The following is a 21582-nucleotide window of genomic DNA, read 5'->3' as shown; positions in this document are numbered from 1 at the left end:
AGGATCTGTACTTGAATAGACATATATAATGTACAAATGAACCAGATTGTGTACACCTAGGACGAACAATATTCTAACCTTTACCCCAATTAAAAAAAAATTTAAAACCAAGAAGAAATAATGAGACATAAACTTATGGGGTTTTCTCCATGCACATTCCAATGTAATTTACAACCTAGGAACACGACTTCCAGAAAGGCTCTCCTGCCCTAGTATCCAGAGTGGGGAATGGAGAAATGCTGCCTGCTTGAGGCCACTTCCCACAACAGCAGCTTTAAACCCATTGCTAAAGGTCATTAAATATGCACCACACTTGCAGTTCGGGAAATGAGACCTGCTCTCTAAAAAAATTCTGGGCTGGAAAATCGACCAAAAAATTAAACAGAGGGCAAGCTTCCAAGAAGACAATTTCAACAGTTATATTGTACTCTTAACTGTTTCCTTTTTTTAGCAGAAAAGAAAACGGCGGAGAAAAATGATGAGTTTTATGAATTTTCAAAGACATGCAAACCCAAAGTCCAAAAACCTATCAGCTCACACCAGCCAGAAGGGCCATTAGCATAAATGCTGCAAACAGTAAATGCTGAAGCGATTGTGGAGAAAGGCGTACCCTCGATTCTAAGGGGGACGTGGTAAGAGCCACTAATGAAAACGCAAACAAGGTGCTTTGATAAGGGTAACACGGTGCTACCAGTCAATCAATCACACCCACTGCTGGGCCTATCACCTGAGAAAATGAGAATCAAAATGTCACAGGCTTGGGGCTTTCCTGGTGGTGCAGTGGTTGAGAGTCTGCCTGCCAATGCAGGGCACACGGGTTCGAGCCCCGGTCTGAGAAGATCCCACATGCCGCGGAGCAACTGGGCCCGTGAGCCACAACCACTGAGCCTGCGCGTCTGGAGCCTGTGCTCTGCAACAAGAGAGTCCGCGATAGTGAGAGACCCACGCACTGCGATGAAGAGTGGCCCCCGCTCGCCGCAACTACAGAAAGCCCTCGCGCACAAACGAAGACCCAACACAGCCAAAAATAAATAAATAAATAAATAAATATTAAAAAAAAAAAGTCACAGGCTGGCAATCCTGCACTCCAACAATATTTACCATAGCCAACACTTGGAAGCAATGAAAATGTCCATCAACCGAGGAATGCACAAAGTAGAAGTGGTCCACGTACACAGTGAAAAATTACTCCAATAAAAAATAAAAATTAAATTTAAAAATCCAACAAAAGTAAAGAGACATCAGCTTGTGTGGGTTTGTCCGGGCACACTCCACTCTAATTTATAACCGAGAAACACCACAGGCCGCAAGGGCTTTTCCCTAGTTACCAGGGTGGGGAACATAGAAAGGCTGCCGCCATCTGGCAGTTACCTGCAAAAGCAGCTTTAAGGCCTGTGCTAATGATCATTTCATAGGAAGAAGTAATGCAGGACTGTAAATGAAACCTGCCCTCAAAATGTCTTGAGGGAGGTAATGGCCAAAACATTTCAAAATGTGACACATACTTTAAGAGAACACTTTGAAGTACTAAGGGTTAATCACAGCTTGAAAAATAAAAAGGATATGCCTTAAAGCTTAATTTCAACGGATTATGAGGCACATGTGAATTCATCCAAAAAGAGGTATCAGCACACACTTGTCAGAAAAACCATCAGCAAGAAAATTACAAACAATAAATGCTGAAGCTGTTGTGGAGAAATGCATAGCCTCAACTTCAAGGGGGACGTAACTTGGAAAGGGCCACGAATGAGAACAGAATGGAGGTGCCTTAAAAAGGTAAACATTGAGCTACCATATGATCCAGCAGGCCCACTCCTCGACCTATAATCTAAGAAGAGAGAATTGGAAAGACACAGGCAGGCAAATCTGCATTACACTGTATTACAATAGCCAAGATATAGAGGTAACCAAAAAGTCCACCAACAGATGGGTGGACAAAGAAGAACTCCTCCATGTATAGATGGAATATTCGCTAGTGAAAAAAATGAAACAATGCCATTTGCAGCACCATAGATGAGTCTAGACGTAATCACACCAACTGTAGTAAGTGAGAAAGTAAAAGACACATATCCTAACATATCACTTTTAGGAGTTACATAAAAATTGATACTAATGAAGATATTTCCATAGAGAAAGGCAATCACAGATTCATTAAAAAACTTATGGTTCACCAGATAGAAAGGGATGAGGATTGGATAATTTACCATATTGGGGTTAACAGAGATATACAAACCATGTGAAATATATAATCACCAAAGACGTACGGAAGACCAGGAGAAGACTACTCAACATTGTGTCATAACCTACATGGGAAAAGGATGCGAGGAAGAATAGATACACGTATATGTGTGAAAGAACCACATTTGCACACCTAGAACAAACAAACCATTGTAATCAAATTTGCTTGGATAAAAAATAAAAAGTAAATTATAATTATGAACAAGAAGTAATGAGACATAAACATAAAGGGCTTTTTCCTGGCACATTCCATTCTAATTTACAACCTAGAACACCACTTCCATTAAGGCTCTGTTTCCCCAGTTACCAAATTTGGTAAACGAGAAATGATGCCACCTTGTGGCCGTTTCCTGCAAGAGCAGCTTTAAACTCACAGCTAATGGTCACTTAACATTCACAAGGACTCAGGGCTGTAAAGGACACCTGCCCTAAAAAATTGTGCTGAAGTAGGGAATGGACAAAAAATTCAAAACAGGCAAATGTTTCCAGAAGAGAGTATGAATATCAACGTTTTACTCACGCTCTTTTAAAAAAAAGGAAAATGGATAAAAGCTCAACCTCAGGGAGTGTTAGACCCATGCAATCTAATCTACAAAAAGTTTCAACTTACACCAGTCGACTGACCATCAGCAAAAAGTCTACAAACAATAAATGCTGAAGGGGTTTTAGAGAACTGTGTACCCTCTACCTGCTGGTGAGACATAAAGGGGTAACGGCCAATAATGAGAACAGAAAGGAGCTGTGTTTAAAAGTAAAAATGGAGGTACCACTCAATCCAGCAGGCGCGCCATTGGACCTTTCACCGGAGAAGACAAGAATCGAGAAGACACAGGCCACAAAAGCTGCAGTGCAGCCTAATTCACAATAGCCAAGACAGTGAAGTAATCAAAATGTCCAACAACAGATAAATGGATAAAGAAGAAGTGGTCCATGTACACAACGGAATATTAGCCATGGAAAACAATGAACCATTGCTCTTTGAGGCACCACAAATCAGTCTGGAGATAATCACGAAACATGAGGTAAGTCCGAAAGGAAAAGACCTATATTCTATGATATCACTTATAGGCGTTATCTAATAACTGACACTAATGAACATATTTCCACAGAGAAAGACACTCACAGAGTTAGAAAACCAACTATGCTGATCTAAAGGAAAGGTGGGGGGAGTGGATAAATTAAGATTAGTGTTACTATATGTATACAAACACATATTATATACATATCTCAAAAAGACCGACCATATAGAAGGGAGGTGTGCGGAACCCTCTGTAACATTTTACATGGGAAGAGGATCTGTACTTGAATAGACATATATAATGTACAAATGAACCAGATTGTGTACACCTAGGACGAACAATATTCTAACCTTTACCCCAATTAAAAAAAAATTTAAAACCAAGAAGAAATAATGAGACATAAACTTATGGGGTTTTCTCCATGCACATTCCAATGTAATTTACAACCTAGGAACACGACTTCCAGAAAGGCTCTCCTGCCCTAGTACCCAGAGTGGGGAATGGAGAAATGCTGCCTGCTTGAGGCCACTTCCCACAACAGCAGCTTTAAACCCATTGCTAAAGGTCACTAAATATGCACCACACTTGCAGTTCGGGAAATGAGACCTGCTCTCTAAAAAAATTCTGGGCTGGAAAATCGACCAAAAAATTAAACAGAGGGCAAGCTTCCAAGAAGACAATTTCAACAGTTATATTGTACTCTTAACTGTTTCCTTTTTTTAGCAGAAAAGAAAACGGCGGAGAAAAATGATGAGTTTTATGAATTTTCAAAGACATGCAAACGCAAAGTCCAAAAACCTATCAGCTCACACCAGCCAGAAGGGCCATTAGCATAAATGCTGCAAACAGTAAATGCTGAAGCGATTGTGGAGAAAGGCGTACCCTCGATTCTAAGGGGGACGTGGTAAGAGCCACTAATGAAAACGCAAAGAAGGTGCTTTGATAAGGGTAACACGGTGCTACCAGTCAATCAATCACACCCACTGCTGGGCCTATCACCTGAGAAAATGAGAATCAAAATGTCACAGGCTTGGGGCTTTCCTGGTGGTGCAGTGGTTGAGAGTCTGCCTGCCAATGCAGGGCACACGGGTTCGAGCCCCGGTCTGAGAAGATCCCACATGCCGCGGAGCAACTGGGCCCGTGAGCCACAACCACTGAGCCTGCGCGTCTGGAGCCTGTGCTCTGCAACAAGAGAGTCCGCGATAGTGAGAGACCCACGCACTGCGATGAAGAGTGGCCCCCGCTCGCCGCAACTACAGAAAGCCCTCGCGCACAAACGAAGACCCAACACAGCCAAAAATAAATAAATAAATAAATAAATATTAAAAAAAAAAGTCACAGGCTGGCAATCCTGCACTCCAACAATATTTACCATAGCCAACACTTGGAAGCAATGAAAATGTCCATCAACCGAGGAATGCACAAAGTAGAAGTGGTCCACGTACACAGTGAAAAATTACTCCAATAAAAAATAAAAATTAAATTTAAAAATCCAACAAAAGTAAAGAGACATCAGCTTGTGTGGGTTTGTCCGGGCACACTCCACTCTAATTTATAACCGAGAAACACCACAGGCCGCAAGGGCTTTTCCCTAGTTACCAGGGTGGGGAACATAGAAAGGCTGCCGCCATCTGGCAGTTACCTGCAAAAGCAGCTTTAAGGCCTGTGCTAATGATCATTTCATAGGAAGAAGTAATGCAGGACTGTAAATGAAACCTGCCCTCAAAATGTCTTGAGGGAGGTAATGGCCAAAACATTTCAAAATGTGACACATACTTTAAGAGGACACTTTGAAGTACTAAGGGGTAATCACAGCTTGAAAAATAAAAAGGATATGCCTTAAAGCTTAATTTCAACGGATTATGAGGCACATGTGAATTCAACCAAAAAGAGGTATCAGCACACAGTTGTCAGAAAAACCATCAGCAAGAAAACTACAAACAATAAATGCTGAAGCTGTTGTGGAGAAATGCATAGCCTCAACTTCAAGGGGGACGTAACTTGGAAAGGGCCACGAATGAGAACAGAATGGAGGTGCCTTAAAAAGGTAAACATTGAGCTACCATATGATCCAGCAGGCCCACTCCTCGACCTATAATCTAAGAAGAGAGAATTGGAAAGACACAGGCAGGCAAATCTGCATTACACTGTATTACAATAGCCAAGATATAGAGGTAACCAAAAAGTCCACCAACAGATGGGTGGACAAAGAAGAACTCCTCCATGTATAGATGAAATATTTGCTAGTGAAAAAAATGAAACAATGCCATTTGCAGCACCATAGATGAGTCTAGACGTAATCACACCAACTGTAGTAAGTGAGAAAGTAAAAGACACATATCCTATCATATCACTTTTAGGAGTTACATAAAAATTGATACTAATGAAGATATTTCCATAGAGAAAGGCAATCACAGATTCATTAAAAAACTTATGGTTCACCAGATAGAAAGGGATGAGGATTGGATAATTTACCATATTGGGGTTAACAGAGATATACAAACCATGTGAAATATATAATCACCAAAGACGTACGGAAGACCAGGAGAAGACTACTCAACATTGTGTCATAACCTACATGGGAAAAGGATGCGAGGAAGAATAGATACACGTATATGTGTGAAAGAACCACATTTGCACACCTAGAACAAACAAACCATTGTAATCAAATTTGCTTGGATAAAAAATAAAAAGTAAATTATAATTATGAACAAGAAGTAATGAGACATAAACATAAAGGGCTTTTTCCTGGCACATTCCATTCTAATTTACAACCTAGAACACCACTTCCATTAAGGCTCTGTTTCCCCAGTTACCAAATTTGGTAAACGAGAAATGATGCCACCTTGTGGCCGTTTCCTGCAAGAGCAGCTTTAAACTCACAGCTAATGGTCACTTAACATTCACAAGGACTCAGGGCTGTAAAGGACACCTGCCCTAAAAAATTGTGCTGAAGTAGGGAATGGACAAAAAATTCAAAACAGGCAAATGTTTCCAGAAGAGAGTATGAATATCAACGTTTTACTCACGCTCTTTTAAAAAAAAAGGAAAATGGATAAAAGCTCAACCTCAGGGAGTGTTAGACCCATGCAATCTAATCTACAAAAAGTTTCAACTTACACCAGTCGACTGACCATCAGCAAAAAGTCTACAAACAATAAATGCTGAAGGGGTTTTAGAGAACTGTGTACCCTCTACCTGCTGGTGAGACATAAAGGGGTAACGGCCAATAATGAGAACAGAAAGGAGCTGTGTTTAAAAGTAAAAATGGAGGTACCACTCAATCCAGCAGGCGCGCCATTGGACCTTTCACCGGAGAAGACAAGAATCGAGAAGACACAGGCCGCAAAAGCTGCAGTGCAGCCTAATTCACAATAGCCAAGACAGTGAAGTAATCAAAATGTCCAACAACAGATAAATGGATAAAGAAGAAGTGGTCCATGTACACAACGGAATATTAGCCATGGAAAACAATGAACCATTGCTCTTTGAGGCAGCACAAATCAGTCTGGAGATAATCACGAAACATGAGGTAAGTCCGAAAGGAAAAGACCTATATTCTATGATATCACTTATAGGCGTTATCTAATAACTGACACTAATGAACATATTTCCACAGAGAAAGACACTCACAGAGTTAGAAAACCAACTATGCTGATCTAAAGGAAAGGTGGGGGGAGTGGATAAATTAAGATTAGTGTTACTATATGTATACAAACACATATTATATACATATCTCAAAAAGACCGACCATATAGAAGGGAGGTGTGCGGAACCCTCTGTAACATTTTACATGGGAAGAGGATCTGTACTTGAATAGACATATATAATGTACAAATGAACCAGATTGTGTACACCTAGGACGAACAATATTCTAAACTTTACCCCAATTAAAAAAAAATTTAAAACCAAGAAGAAATAATGAGACATAAACTTATGGGGTTTTCTCCATGCACATTCCAATGTAATTTACAACCTAGGAACACGACTTCCAGAAAGGCTCTCCTGCCCTAGTACCCAGAGTGGGGAATGGAGAAATGCTGCCTGCTTGAGGCCACTTCCCACAACAGCAGCTTTAAACCCATTGCTAAAGGTCACTAAATATGCACCACACTTGCAGTTCGGGAAATGAGACCTGCTCTCTAAAAAAATTCTGGGCTGGAAAATCGACCAAAAAATTAAACAGAGGGCAAGCTTCCAAGAAGACAATTTCAACAGTTATATTGTACTCTTAACTGTTTCCTTTTTTTAGCAGAAAAGAAAACGGCGGAGAAAAATGATGAGTTTTATGAATTTTCAAAGACATGCAAACCCAAAGTCCAAAAACCTATCAGCTCACACCAGCCAGAAGGGCCATTAGCATAAATGCTGCAAACAGTAAATGCTGAAGCGATTGTGGAGAAAGGCGTACCCTCGATTCTAAGGGGGACGTGGTAAGAGCCACTAATGAAAACGCAAAGAAGGTGCTTTGATAAGGGTAACACGGTGCTACCAGTCAATCAATCACACCCACTGCTGGGCCTATCACCTGAGAAAATGAGAATCAAAATGTCACAGGCTTGGGGCTTTCCTGGTGGTGCAGTGGTTGAGAGTCTGCCTGCCAATGCAGGGCACACGGGTTCGAGCCCCGGTCTGAGAAGATCCCACATGCCGCGGAGCAACTGGGCCCGTGAGCGACAACCACTGAGCCTGTGCGTCTGGAGCCTGTGCTCTGCAACAAGAGAGTCCGCGATAGTGAGAGACCCACGCACTGCGATGAAGAGTGGCCCCCGCTCGCCGCAACTACAGAAAGCCCTCGCGCACAAACGAAGACCCAACACAGCCAAAAATAAATAAATAAATAAATAAATATTAAAAAAAAAAAGTCACAGGCTGGCAATCCTGCACTCCAACAATATTTACCATAGCCAACACTTGGAAGCAATGAAAATGTCCATCAACCGAGGAATGCACAAAGTAGAAGTGGTCCACGTACACAGTGAAAAATTACTCCAATAAAAAATAAAAATTAAATTTAAAAATCCAACAAAAGTAAAGAGACATCAGCTTGTGTGGGTTTGTCCGGGCACACTCCACTCTAATTTATAACCGAGAAACACCACAGGCCGCAAGGGCTTTTCCCTAGTTACCAGGGTGGGGAACATAGAAAGGCTGCCGCCATCTGGCAGTTACCTGCAAAAGCAGCTTTAAGGCCTGTGCTAATGATCATTTCATAGGAAGAAGTAATGCAGGACTGTAAATGAAACCTGCCCTCAAAATGTCTTGAGGGAGGTAATGGCCAAAACATTTCAAAATGTGACACATACTTTAAGAGGACACTTTGAAGTACTAAGGGGTAATCACAGCTTGAAAAATAAAAAGGATATGCCTTAAAGCTTAATTTCAACGGATTATGAGGCACATGTGAATTCAACCAAAAAGAGGTATCAGCACACAGTTGTCAGAAAAACCATCAGCAAGAAAACTACAAACAATAAATGCTGAAGCTGTTGTGGAGAAATGCATAGCCTCAACTTCAAGGGGGACGTAACTTGGAAAGGGCCACGAATGAGAACAGAATGGAGGTGCCTTAAAAAGGTAAACATTGAGCTACCATATGATCCAGCAGGCCCACTCCTCGACCTATAATCTAAGAAGAGAGAATTGGAAAGACACAGGCAGGCAAATCTGCATTACACTGTATTACAATAGCCAAGATATAGAGGTAACCAAAAAGTCCACCAACAGATGGGTGGACAAAGAAGAACTCCTCCATGTATAGATGGAATATTCGCTAGTGAAAAAAATGAAACAATGCCATTTGCAGCACCATAGATGAGTCTAGACGTAATCACACCAACTGTAGTAAGTGAGAAAGTAAAAGACACATATCCTATCATATCACTTTTAGGAGTTACATAAAAATTGATACTAATGAAGATATTTCCATAGAGAAAGGCAATCACAGATTCATTAAAAAACTTATGGTTCACCAGATAGAAAGGGATGAGGATTGGATAATTTACCATATTGGGGTTAACAGAGATATACAAACCATGTGAAATATATAATCACCAAAGACGTACGGAAGACCAGGAGAAGACTACTCAACATTGTGTCATAACCTACATGGGAAAAGGATGCGAGGAAGAATAGATACACGTATATGTGTGAAAGAACCACATTTGCACACCTAGAACAAACAAACCATTGTAATCAAATTTGCTTGGATAAAAAATAAAAAGTAAATTATAATTATGAACAAGAAGTAATGAGACATAAACATAAAGGGCTTTTTCCTGGCACATTCCATTCTAATTTACAACCTAGAACACCACTTCCATTAAGGCTCTGTTTCCCCAGTTACCAAATTTGGTAAACGAGAAATGATGCCACCTTGTGGCCGTTTCCTGCAAGAGCAGCTTTAAACTCACAGCTAATGGTCACTTAACATTCACAAGGACTCAGGGCTGTAAAGGACACCTGCCCTAAAAAATTGTGCTGAAGTAGGGAATGGACAAAAAATTCAAAACAGGCAAATGTTTCCAGAAGAGAGTATGAATATCAACGTTTTACTCACGCTCTTTTAAAAAAAAAGGAAAATGGATAAAAGCTCAACCTCAGGGAGTGTTAGACCCATGCAATCTAATCTACAAAAAGTTTCAACTTACACCAGTCGACTGACCATCAGCAAAAAGTCTACAAACAATAAATGCTGAAGGGGTTTTAGAGAACTGTGTACCCTCTACCTGCTGGTGAGACATAAAGGGGTAACGGCCAATAATGAGAACAGAAAGGAGCTGTGTTTAAAAGTAAAAATGGAGGTACCACTCAATCCAGCAGGCGCGCCATTGGACCTTTCACCGGAGAAGACAAGAATCGAGAAGACACAGGCCGCAAAAGCTGCAGTGCAGCCTAATTCACAATAGCCAAGACAGTGAAGTAATCAAAATGTCCAACAACAGATAAATGGATAAAGAAGAAGTGGTCCATGTACACAACGGAATATTAGCCATGGAAAACAATGAACCATTGCTCTTTGAGGCAGCACAAATGAGTCTGGAGATAATCACGAAACATGAGGTAAGTCCGAAAGGAAAAGACCTATATTCTATGATATCACTTATAGGCGTTATCTAATAACTGACACTAATGAACATATTTCCACAGAGAAAGACACTCACAGAGTTAGAAAACCAACTATGCTGATCTAAAGGAAAGGTGGGGGGAGTGGATAAATTAAGATTAGTGTTACTATATGTATACAAACACATATTATATACATATCTCAAAAAGACCGACCATATAGAAGGGAGGTGTGCGGAACCCTCTGTAACATTTTACATGGGAAGAGGATCTGTACTTGAATAGACATATAGAATGTACAAATGAACCAGATTGTGTACACCTAGGACGAACAATATTCTAAGCTTTACCCCAATTAAAAAAAAATTTAAAACCAAGAAGAAATAATGAGACATAAACTTATGGGGTTTTCTCCATGCACATTCCAATGTAATTTACAACCTAGGAACACGACTTCCAGAAAGGCTCTCCTGCCCTAGTACCCAGAGTGGGGAATGGAGAAATGCTGCCTGCTTGAGGCCACTTCCCACAACAGCAGCTTTAAACCCATTGCTAAAGGTCACTAAATATGCACCACACTTGCAGTTCGGGAAATGAGACCTGCTCTCTAAAAAAATTCTGGGCTGGAAAATCGACCAAAAAATTAAACAGAGGGCAAGCTTCCAAGAAGACAATTTCAACAGTTGTATTGTACTCTTAACTGTTTCCTTTTTTAGCAGAAAAGAAAACGGCGGAGAAAAATGATGAGTTTTATGAATTTTCAAAGACATGCAAACCCAAAGTCCAAAAACCTATCAGCTCACACCAGCCAGAAGGGCCATTAGCATAAATGCTGCAAACAGTAAATGCTGAAGCGATTGTGGAGAAAGGCGTACCCTCGATTCTAAGGGGGACGTGGTAAGAGCCACTAATGAAAACGCAAAGAAGGTGCTTTGATAAGGGTAACACGGTGCTACCAGTCAATCAATCACACCCACTGCTGGGCCTATCACCTGAGAAAATGAGAATCAAAATGTCACAGGCTTGGGGCTTTCCTGGTGGTGCAGTGGTTGAGAGTCTGCCTGCCAATGCAGGGCACACGGGTTCGAGCCCCGGTCTGAGAAGATCCCACATGCCGCGGAGCAACTGGGCCCGTGAGCCACAACCACTGAGCCTGCGCGCCTGGAGCCTGTGCTCTGCAACAAGAGAGTCCGCGATAGTGAGAGACCCACGCACTGCGATGAAGAGTGGCCCCCGCTCGCCGCAACTACAGAAAGCCCTCGCGCACAAACGAAGACCCAACACAGCCAAAAATAAATAAATAAATAAATACATATTTAAAAAAAAAAAGTCACAGGCTGGCAATCCTGCACTCCAACAATATTTACCATAGCCAACACTTGGAAGCAATGAAAATGTCCATCAACCGAGGAATGCACAAAGTAGAAGTGGTCCACGTACACAGTGAAAAATTACTCCAATAAAAAATAAAAATTAAATTTAAAACTCCAACAAAAGTAAAGAGACATCAGCTTGTGTGGGTTTGTCCGGGCACACTCCACTCTAATTTATAACCGAGAAACACCACAGGCCGCAAGGGCTTTTCCCTAGTTACCAGGGTGGGGAACATAGAAAGGCTGCCGCCATCTGGCAGTTACCTGCAAAAGCAGCTTTAAGGCCTGTGCTAATGATCATTTCATAGGAAGAAGTAATGCAGGACTGTAAATGAAACCTGCCCTCAAAATGTCTTGAGGGAGGTAATGGCCAAAACATTTCAAAATGTGACACATACTTTAAGAGAACACTTTGAAGTACTAAGGGGTAATCACAGCTTGAAAAATAAAAAGGATATGCCTTAAAGCTTAATTTCAACGGATTATGAGGCACATGTGAATTCAACCAAAAAGAGGTATCAGCACACACTTGTCAGAAAAACCATCAGCAAGAAAACTACAAACAATAAATGCTGAAGCTGTTGTGGAGAAATGCATAGCCTCAACTTCAAGGGGGACGTAACTTGGAAAGGGCCACGAATGAGAACAGAATGGAGGTGCCTTAAAAAGGTAAACATTGAGCTACCATATGATCCATCAGGCCCACTCCTCGACCTATAATCTAAGAAGAGAGAATTGGAAAGACACAGGCAGGCAAATCTGCATTACACTGTATTACAATAGCCAAGATATAGAGGTAACCAAAAAGTCCACCAACAGATGGGTGGACAAAGTAGAACTCCTCCATGTATAGATGGAATATTCGCTAGTGAAAAAAATGAAACAATGCCATTTGCAGCACCATAGATGAGTCTAGACGTAATCACACCAACTGTAGTAAGTGAGAAAGTAAAAGACACATATCCTATCATATCACTTTTAGGAGTTACATAAAAATTGATACTAATGAAGATATTTCCATAGAGAAAGGCAATCACAGAGTCATTAAAAACTTATGGTTCACCAGATAGAAAGGGATGAGGATTGGATAATTTACCATATTGGGGTTAACAGAGATATACAAACCATGTGAAATATATAATCACCAAAGACGTACGGAAGACCAGGAGAAGACTACTCAACATTGTGTCATAACCTACATGGGAAAAGGATGCGAGGAAGAATAGATACACGTATATGTGTGAAAGAACCACATTTGCACACCTAGAACAAACAAACCATTGTAATCAAATTTGCTTGGATAAAAAATAAAAAGTAAATTATAATTATGAACAAGAAGTAATGAGACATAAACATAAAGGGCTTTTTCCTGGCACATTCCATTCTAATTTACAACCTAGAACACCACTTCCATTAAGGCTCTGTTTCCCCAGTTACCAAATCTGGTAAACGAGAAATGATGCCACCTTGTGGCCGTTTCCTGCAAGAGCAGCTTTAAACTCACAGCTAATGGTCACTTAACATTCACAAGGACTCAGGGCTGTAAAGGACACCTGCCCTAAAAAATTGTGCTGAAGTAGGGAATGGACAAAAAATTCAAAACAGGCAAATGTTTCCAGAAGAGAGTATGAATATCAACGTTTTACTCACGCTCTTTTAAAAAAAAGGAAAATGGATAAAAGCTCAACCTCAGGGAGTGTTAGACCCATGCAATCTAATCTACAAAAAGTTTCAACTTACACCAGTCGACTGACCATCAGCAAAAAGTCTACAAACAATAAATGCTGAAGGGGTTTTAGAGAACTGTGTACCCTCTACCTGCTGGTGAGACATAAAGGGGTAACGGCCAATAAGGAGAACAGAAAGGAGCTGTGTTTAAAAGTAAAAATGGAGGTACCACTCAATCCAGCAGGCGCGCCATTGGACCTTTCACCGGAGAAGACAAGAATCGAGAAGACACAGGCCGCAAAAGCTGCAGTGCAGCCTAATTCACAATAGCCAAGACAGTGAAGTAATCAAAATGTCCAACAACAGATAAATGGATAAAGAAGAAGTGGTCCATGTACACAACGGAATATTAGCCATGGAAAACAATGAACCATTGCTCTTTGAGGCAGCACAAATGAGTCTGGAGATAATCACGAAACATGAGGTAAGTCCGAAAGGAAAAGACCTATATTCTATGATATCACTTATAGGCGTTATCTAATAACTGACACTAATGAACATATTTCCACAGAGAAAGACACTCACAGAGTTAGAAAACCAACTATGCTCATCTAAAGGAAAGGTGGGGGGAGTGGATAAATTAAGATTAGTGTTACTATATGTATACAAACACATATTATATACATATCTCAAAAAGACCGACCATATAGAAGGGAGGTGTGCGGAACCCTCTGTAACATTTTACATGGGAAGAGGATCTGTACTTGAATAGACATATATAATGTACAAATGAAGCAGATTGTGTACACCTAGGACGAACAATATTCTAACCTTTACCCCAATTAAAAAAAAAATTTAAAACCAAGAAGAAATAATGAGACATAAACTTATGGGGTTTTCTCCATGCACATTCCAATGTAATTTACAACCTAGGAACACGACTTCCAGAAAGGCTCTCCTGCCCTAGTACCCAGAGTGGGGAATGGAGAAATGCTGCCTGCTTGAGGCCACTTCCCACAACAGCAGCTTTAAACCCATTGCTAAAGGTCACTAAATATGCACCACACTTGCAGTTCGGGAAATGAGACCTGCTCTCTAAAAAAATTCTGGGCTGGAAAATCGACCAAAAAATTAAACAGAGGGCAAGCTTCCAAGAAGACAATTTCAACAGTTATATTGTACTCTTAACTGTTTCCTTTTTTTAGCAGAAAAGAAAACGGCGGAGAAAAATGATGAGTTTTATGAATTTTCAAAGACATGCAAACCCAAAGTCCAAAAACCTATCAGCTCACACCAGCCAGAAGGGCCATTAGCATAAATGCTGCAAACAGTAAATGCTGAAGCGATTGTGGAGAAAGGCGTACCCTCGATTCTAAGGGGGACGTGGTAAGAGCCACTAATGAAAACGCAAAGAAGGTGCTTTGATAAGGGTAACACGGTGCTACCAGTCAATCAATCACACCCACTGCTGGGCCTATCACCTGAGAAAATGAGAATCAAAATGTCACAGGCTTGGGGCTTTCCTGGTGGTGCAGTGGTTGAGAGTCTGCCTGCCAATGCAGGGCACACGGGTTCGAGCCCCGGTCTGAGAAGATCCCACATGCCGCGGAGCAACTGGGCCCGTGAGCCACAACCACTGAGCCTGCGCGTCTGGAGCCTGTGCTCTGCAACAAGAGAGTCCGCGATAGTGAGAGACCCACGCACTGCGATGAAGAGTGGCCCCCGCTCGCCGCAACTACAGAAAGCCCTCGCGCACAAACGGAGACCCAACACAGCCAAAAATAAATAAATAAATAAATAAATATTTAAAAGAAAAAAGTCACAGGCTGGCAATCCTGCACTCCAACAATATTTACCATAGCCAACACTTGGAAGCAATGAAAATGTCCATCAACCGAGGAATGCACAAAGTAGAAGTGGTCCACGTACACAGTGAAAAATTACTCCAATAAAAAATAAAAATTAAATTTAAAACTCCAACAAAAGTAAAGAGACATCAGCTTGTGTGGGTTTGTCCGGGCACACTCCACTCTAATTTATAACCGAGAAACACCACAGGCCGCAAGGGCTTTTCCCTAGTTACCAGGGTGGGGAACATAGAAAGGCTGCCGCCATCTGGCAGTTACCTGCAAAAGCAGCTTTAAGGCCTGTGCTAATGATCATTTCATAGGAAGAAGTAATGCAGGACTGTAAATGAAACCTGCCCTCAAAATGTCTTGAGGGAGGTAATGGCCAAAACATTTCAAAATGTGACACATACTTTAAGAGAACACTTTGAAGTACTAAGGGGTAATCACAGCTTGAAAAATAAAAAGGATATGCCTTAAAGCTTAATTTCAACGGATTATGAGGCACATGTGAATTCAACCAAAAAGAGGTATCAGCACACACTTGTCAGAAAAACCATCAGCAAGAAAACTACAAACAATAAATGCTGAAGCTGTTGTGGAGAAATGCATAGCCTCAACTTCAAGGGGGACGTAACTTGGAAAGGGCCACGAATGAGAACAGAATGGAGGTGCCTTAAAAAGGTAAACATTGAGCTACCATATGATCCATCAGGCCCACTCCTCGACCTATAATCTAAGAAGAGAGAATTGGAAAGACACAGGCAGGCAAATCTGCATTACACTGTATTACAATAGCCAAGATATAGAGGTAACCAAAAAGTCCACCAACAGATGGGTGGACAAAGTAGAACTCCTCCATGTATAGATGGAATATTCGCTAGTGAAAAAAATGAAACAATGCCATTTGCAGCACCATAGATGAGTCTAGACGTAATCACACCAACTGTAGTAAGTGAGAAAGTAAAAGACACATATCCTATCATATCACTTTTAGGAGTTACATAAAAATTGATACTAATGAAGATATTTCCATAGAGAAAGGCAATCACAGAGTCATTAAAAAACTTATGGTTCACCAGATAGAAAGGGATGAGGATTGGATAATTTACCATATTGGGGTTAACAGAGATATACAAACCATGTGAAATATATAATCACCAAAGACGTACGGAAGACCAGGAGAAGACTACTCAACATTGTGTCATAACCTACATGGGAAAAGGATGCGAGGAAGAATAGATACACGTATATGTGTGAAAGAACCACATTTGCACACCTAGAACAAACAAACCATTGTAATCAAATTTGCTTGGATAAAAAATAAAAAGTAAATTATAATTATGAACAAGAAGTAATGAGACATAAACATAAAGGGCTTTTTCCTGGCACATTCCATTCTAATTTACAACCTAGAACACCACTTCCATTAAGGCTCTGTTTCCCCAGTTACCAAATCTGGTAAACGAGAAATGATGCCACCTTGTGGCCGTTTCCTGCAAGAGCAGCTTTAAACTCACAGCTAATGGTCACTTAACATTCACAAGGACTCAGGGCTGTAAAGGACACCTGCCCTAAAAAATTGTGCTGAAGTAGGGAATGGACAAAAAATTCAAAACAGGCAAATGTTTCCAGAAGAGAGTATGAATATCAACGTTTTACTCACGCTCTTTTAAAAAAAAGGAAAATGGATAAAAGCTCAACCTCAGGGAGTGTTAGACCCATGCAATCTAATCTACAAAAAGTTTCAACTTACACCAGTCGACTGACCATCAGCAAAAAGTCTACAAACAATAAATGCTGAAGGGGTTTTAGAGAACTGTGTACCCTCTACCTGCTGGTGAGACATAAAGGGGTAACGGCCAATAAGGAGAACAGAAAGGAGCTGTGTTTAAAAGTAAAAATGGAGGTACCACTCAATCCAGCAGGCGCGCCATTGGACCTTTCACCGGAGAAGACAAGAATCGAGAAGACACAGGCCGCAAAAGCTGCAGTGCAGCCTAATTCACAATAGCCAAGACAGTGAAGTAATCAAAATGTCCAACAACAGATAAATGGATAAAGAAGAAGTGGTCCATGTACACAACGGAATATTAGCCATGGAAAACAATGAACCATTGCTCTTTGAGGCAGCACAAATGAGTCTGGAGATAATCACGAAACATGAGGTAAGTCCGAAAGGAAAAGACCTATATTCTATGATATCACTTATAGGCGTTATCTAATAACTGACACTAATGAACATATTTCCACAGAGAAAGACACTCACAGAGTTAGAAAACCAACTATGCTCATCTAAAGGAAAGGTGGGGGGAGTGGATAAATTAAGATTAGTGTTACTATATGTATACAAACACATATTATATACATATCTCAAAAAGACCGACCATATAGAAGGGAGGTGTGCGGAACCCTCTGTAACATTTTACATGGGAAGAGGATCTGTACTTGAATAGACATATATAATGTACAAATGAAGCAGATTGTGTACACCTAGGACGAACAATATTCTAACCTTTACCCCAATTAAAAAAAAAATTTAAAACCAAGAAGAAATAATGAGACATAAACTTATGGGGTTTTCTCCATGCACATTCCAATGTAATTTACAACCTAGGAACACGACTTCCAGAAAGGCTCTCCTGCCCTAGTACCCAGAGTGGGGAATGGAGAAATGCTGCCTGCTTGAGGCCACTTCCCACAACAGCAGCTTTAAACCCATTGCTAAAGGTCACTAAATATGCACCACACTTGCAGTTCGGGAAATGAGACCTGCTCTCTAAAAAAATTCTGGGCTGGAAAATCGACCAAAAAATTAAACAGAGGGCAAGCTTCCAAGAAGACAATTTCAACAGTTATATTGTACTCTTAACTGTTTCCTTTTTTTAGCAGAAAAGAAAACGGCGGAGAAAAATGATGAGTTTTATGAATTTTCAAAGACATGCAAACCCAAAGTCCAAAAACCTATCAGCTCACACCAGCCAGAAGGGCCATTAGCATAAATGCTGCAAACAGTAAATGCTGAAGCGATTGTGGAGAAAGGCGTACCCTCGATTCTAAGGGGGACGTGGTAAGAGCCACTAATGAAAACGCAAAGAAGGTGCTTTGATAAGGGTAACACGGTGCTACCAGTCAATCAATCACACCCACTGCTGGGCCTATCACCTGAGAAAATGAGAATCAAAATGTCACAGGCTTGGGGCTTTCCTGGTGGTGCAGTGGTTGAGAGTCTGCCTGCCAATGCAGGGCACACGGGTTCGAGCCCCGGTCTGAGAAGATCCCACATGCCGCGGAGCAACTGGGCCCGTGAGCCACAACCACTGAGCCTGCGCGTCTGGAGCCTGTGCTCTGCAACAAGAGAGTCCGCGATAGTGAGAGACCCACGCACTGCGATGAAGAGTGGCCCCCGCTCGCCGCAACTACAGAAAGCCCTCGCGCACAAACGGAGACCCAACACAGCCAAAAATAAATAAATAAATAAATAAATATTTAAAAGAAAAAAGTCACAGGCTGGCAATCCTGCACTCCAACAATATTTACCATAGCCAACACTTGGAAGCAATGAAAATGTCCATCAACCGAGGAATGCACAAAGTAGAAGTGGTCCACGTACACAGTGAAAAATTACTCCAATAAAAAATAAAAATTAAATTTAAAACTCCAACAAAAGTAAAGAGACATCAGCTTGTGTGGGTTTGTCCGGGCACACTCCACTCTAATTTATAACCGAGAAACACCACAGGCCGCAAGGGCTTTTCCCTAGTTACCAGGGTGGGGAACATAGAAAGGCTGCCGCCATCTGGCAGTTACCTGCAAAAGCAGCTTTAAGGCCTGTGCTAATGATCATTTCATAGGAAGAAGTAATGCAGGACTGTAAATGAAACCTGCCCTCAAAATGTCTTGAGGGAGGTAATGGCCAAAACATTTCAAAATGTGACACATACTTTAAGAGAACACTTTGAAGTACTAAGGGGTAATCACAGCTTGAAAAATAAAAAGGATATGCCTTAAAGCTTAATTTCAACGGATTATGAGGCACATGTGAATTCAACCAAAAAGAGGTATCAGCACACACTTGTCAGAAAAACCATCAGCAAGAAAACTACAAACAATAAATGCTGAAGCTGTTGTGGAGAAATGCATAGCCTCAACTTCAAGGGGGACGTAACTTGGAAAGGGCCACGAATGAGAACAGAATGGAGGTGCCTTAAAAAGGTAAACATTGAGCTACCATATGATCCATCAGGCCCACTCCTCGACCTATAATCTAAGAAGAGAGAATTGGAAAGACACAGGCAGGCAAATCTGCATTACACTGTATTACAATAGCCAAGATATAGAGGTAACCAAAAAGTCCACCAACAGATGGGTGGACAAAGTAGAACTCCTCCATGTATAGATGGAATATTCGCTAGTGAAAAAAATGAAACAATGCCATTTGCAGCACCATAGATGAGTCTAGACGTAATCACACCAACTGTAGTAAGTGAGAAAGTAAAAGACACATATCCTATCATATCACTTTTAGGAGTTACATAAAAATTGATACTAATGAAGATATTTCCATAGAGAAAGGCAATCACAGAGTCATTAAAAAACTTATGGTTCACCAGATAGAAAGGGATGAGGATTGGATAATTTACCATATTGGGGTTAACAGAGATATACAAACCATGTGAAATATATAATCACCAAAGACGTACGGAAGACCAGGAGAAGACTACTCAACATTGTGTCATAACCTACATGGGAAAAGGATGCGAGGAAGAATAGATACACGTATATGTGTGAAAGAACCACATTTGCACACCTAGAACAAACAAACCATTGTAATCAAATTTGCTTGGATAAAAAATAAAAAGTAAATTATAATTATGAACAAGAAGTAATGAGACATAAACATAAAGGGCTTTTTCCTGGCACATTCCATTCTAATTTACAACCTAGAACACCACTTCCATTAAGGCTCTGTTTCCCCAGTTACCAAATCTGGTAAACGAGAAATGATGCCACCTTGTGGCCGTTTCCTGCAAGAGCAGCTTTAAACTCACAGCTAATGGTCACTTAACATTCACAAGGACTCAGGGCTGTAAAGGACACCTGCCCTAAAAAATTGTGCTGAAGTAGGGAATGGACAAAAAATTCAAAACAGGCAAATGTTTCCAGAAGAGAGTATGAATATCAACGTTTTACTCACGCTCTTTTAAAAAAAAGGAAAATGGATAAAAGCTCAACCTCAGGGAGTGTTAGACCCATGCAATCTAATCTACAAAAAGTTTCAACTTACACCAGTCGACTGACCATCAGCAAAAAGTCTACAAACAATAAATGCTGAAGGGGTTTTAGAGAACTGTGTACCCTCTACCTGCTGGTGAGACATAAAGGGGTAACGGCCAATAAGGAGAACAGAAAGGAGCTGTGTTTAAAAGTAAAAATGGAGGTACCACTCAATCCAGCAGGCGCGCCATTGGACCTTTCACCGGAGAAGACAAGAATCGAGAAGACACAGGCCGCAAAAGCTGCAGTGCAGCCTAATTCACAATAGCCAAGACAGTGAAGTAATCAAAATGTCCAACAACAGATAAATGGATAAAGAAGAAGTGGTCCATGTACACAACGGAATATTAGCCATGGAAAACAATGAACCATTGCTCTTTGAGGCAGCACAAATGAGTCTGGAGATAATCACGAAACATGAGGTAAGTCCGAAAGGAAAAGACCTATATTCTATGATATCACTTATAGGCGTTATCTAATAACTGACACTAATGAACATATTTCCACAGAGAAAGACACTCACAGAGTTAGAAAACCAACTATGCTCATCTAAAGGAAAGGTGGGGGGAGTGGATAAATTAAGATTAGTGTTACTATATGTATACAAACACATATTATATACATATCTCAAAAAGACCGACCATATAGAAGGGAGGTGTGCGGAACCCTCTGTAACATTTTACATGGGAAGAGGATCTGTACTTGAATAGACATATATAATGTACAAATGAAGCAGATTGTGTACACCTAGGACGAACAATATTCTAACCTTTACCCCAATTAAAAAAAAAATTTAAAACCAAGAAGAAATAATGAGACATAAACTTATGGGGTTTTCTCCATGCACATTCCAATGTAATTTACAACCTAGGAACACGACTTCCAGAAAGGCTCTCCTGCCCTAGTACCCAGAGTGGGGAATGGAGAAATGCTGCCTGCTTGAGGCCACTTCCCACAACAGCAGCTTTAAACCCATTGCTAAAGGTCACTAAATATGCACCACACTTGCAGTTCGGGAAATGAGACCTGCTCTCTAAAAAAATTCTGGGCTGGAAAATCGACCAAAAAATTAAACAGAGGGCAAGCTTCCAAGAA

This window comes from Balaenoptera physalus (genome assembly GCF_965194825.1).
Source record: "Balaenoptera physalus genome assembly, contig: HAP1_SCAFFOLD_879, whole genome shotgun sequence".
NCBI classification, from domain to species: domain Eukaryota; kingdom Metazoa; phylum Chordata; class Mammalia; order Artiodactyla; family Balaenopteridae; genus Balaenoptera; species Balaenoptera physalus.
This window is presented reverse-complemented; position numbering follows the sequence as displayed.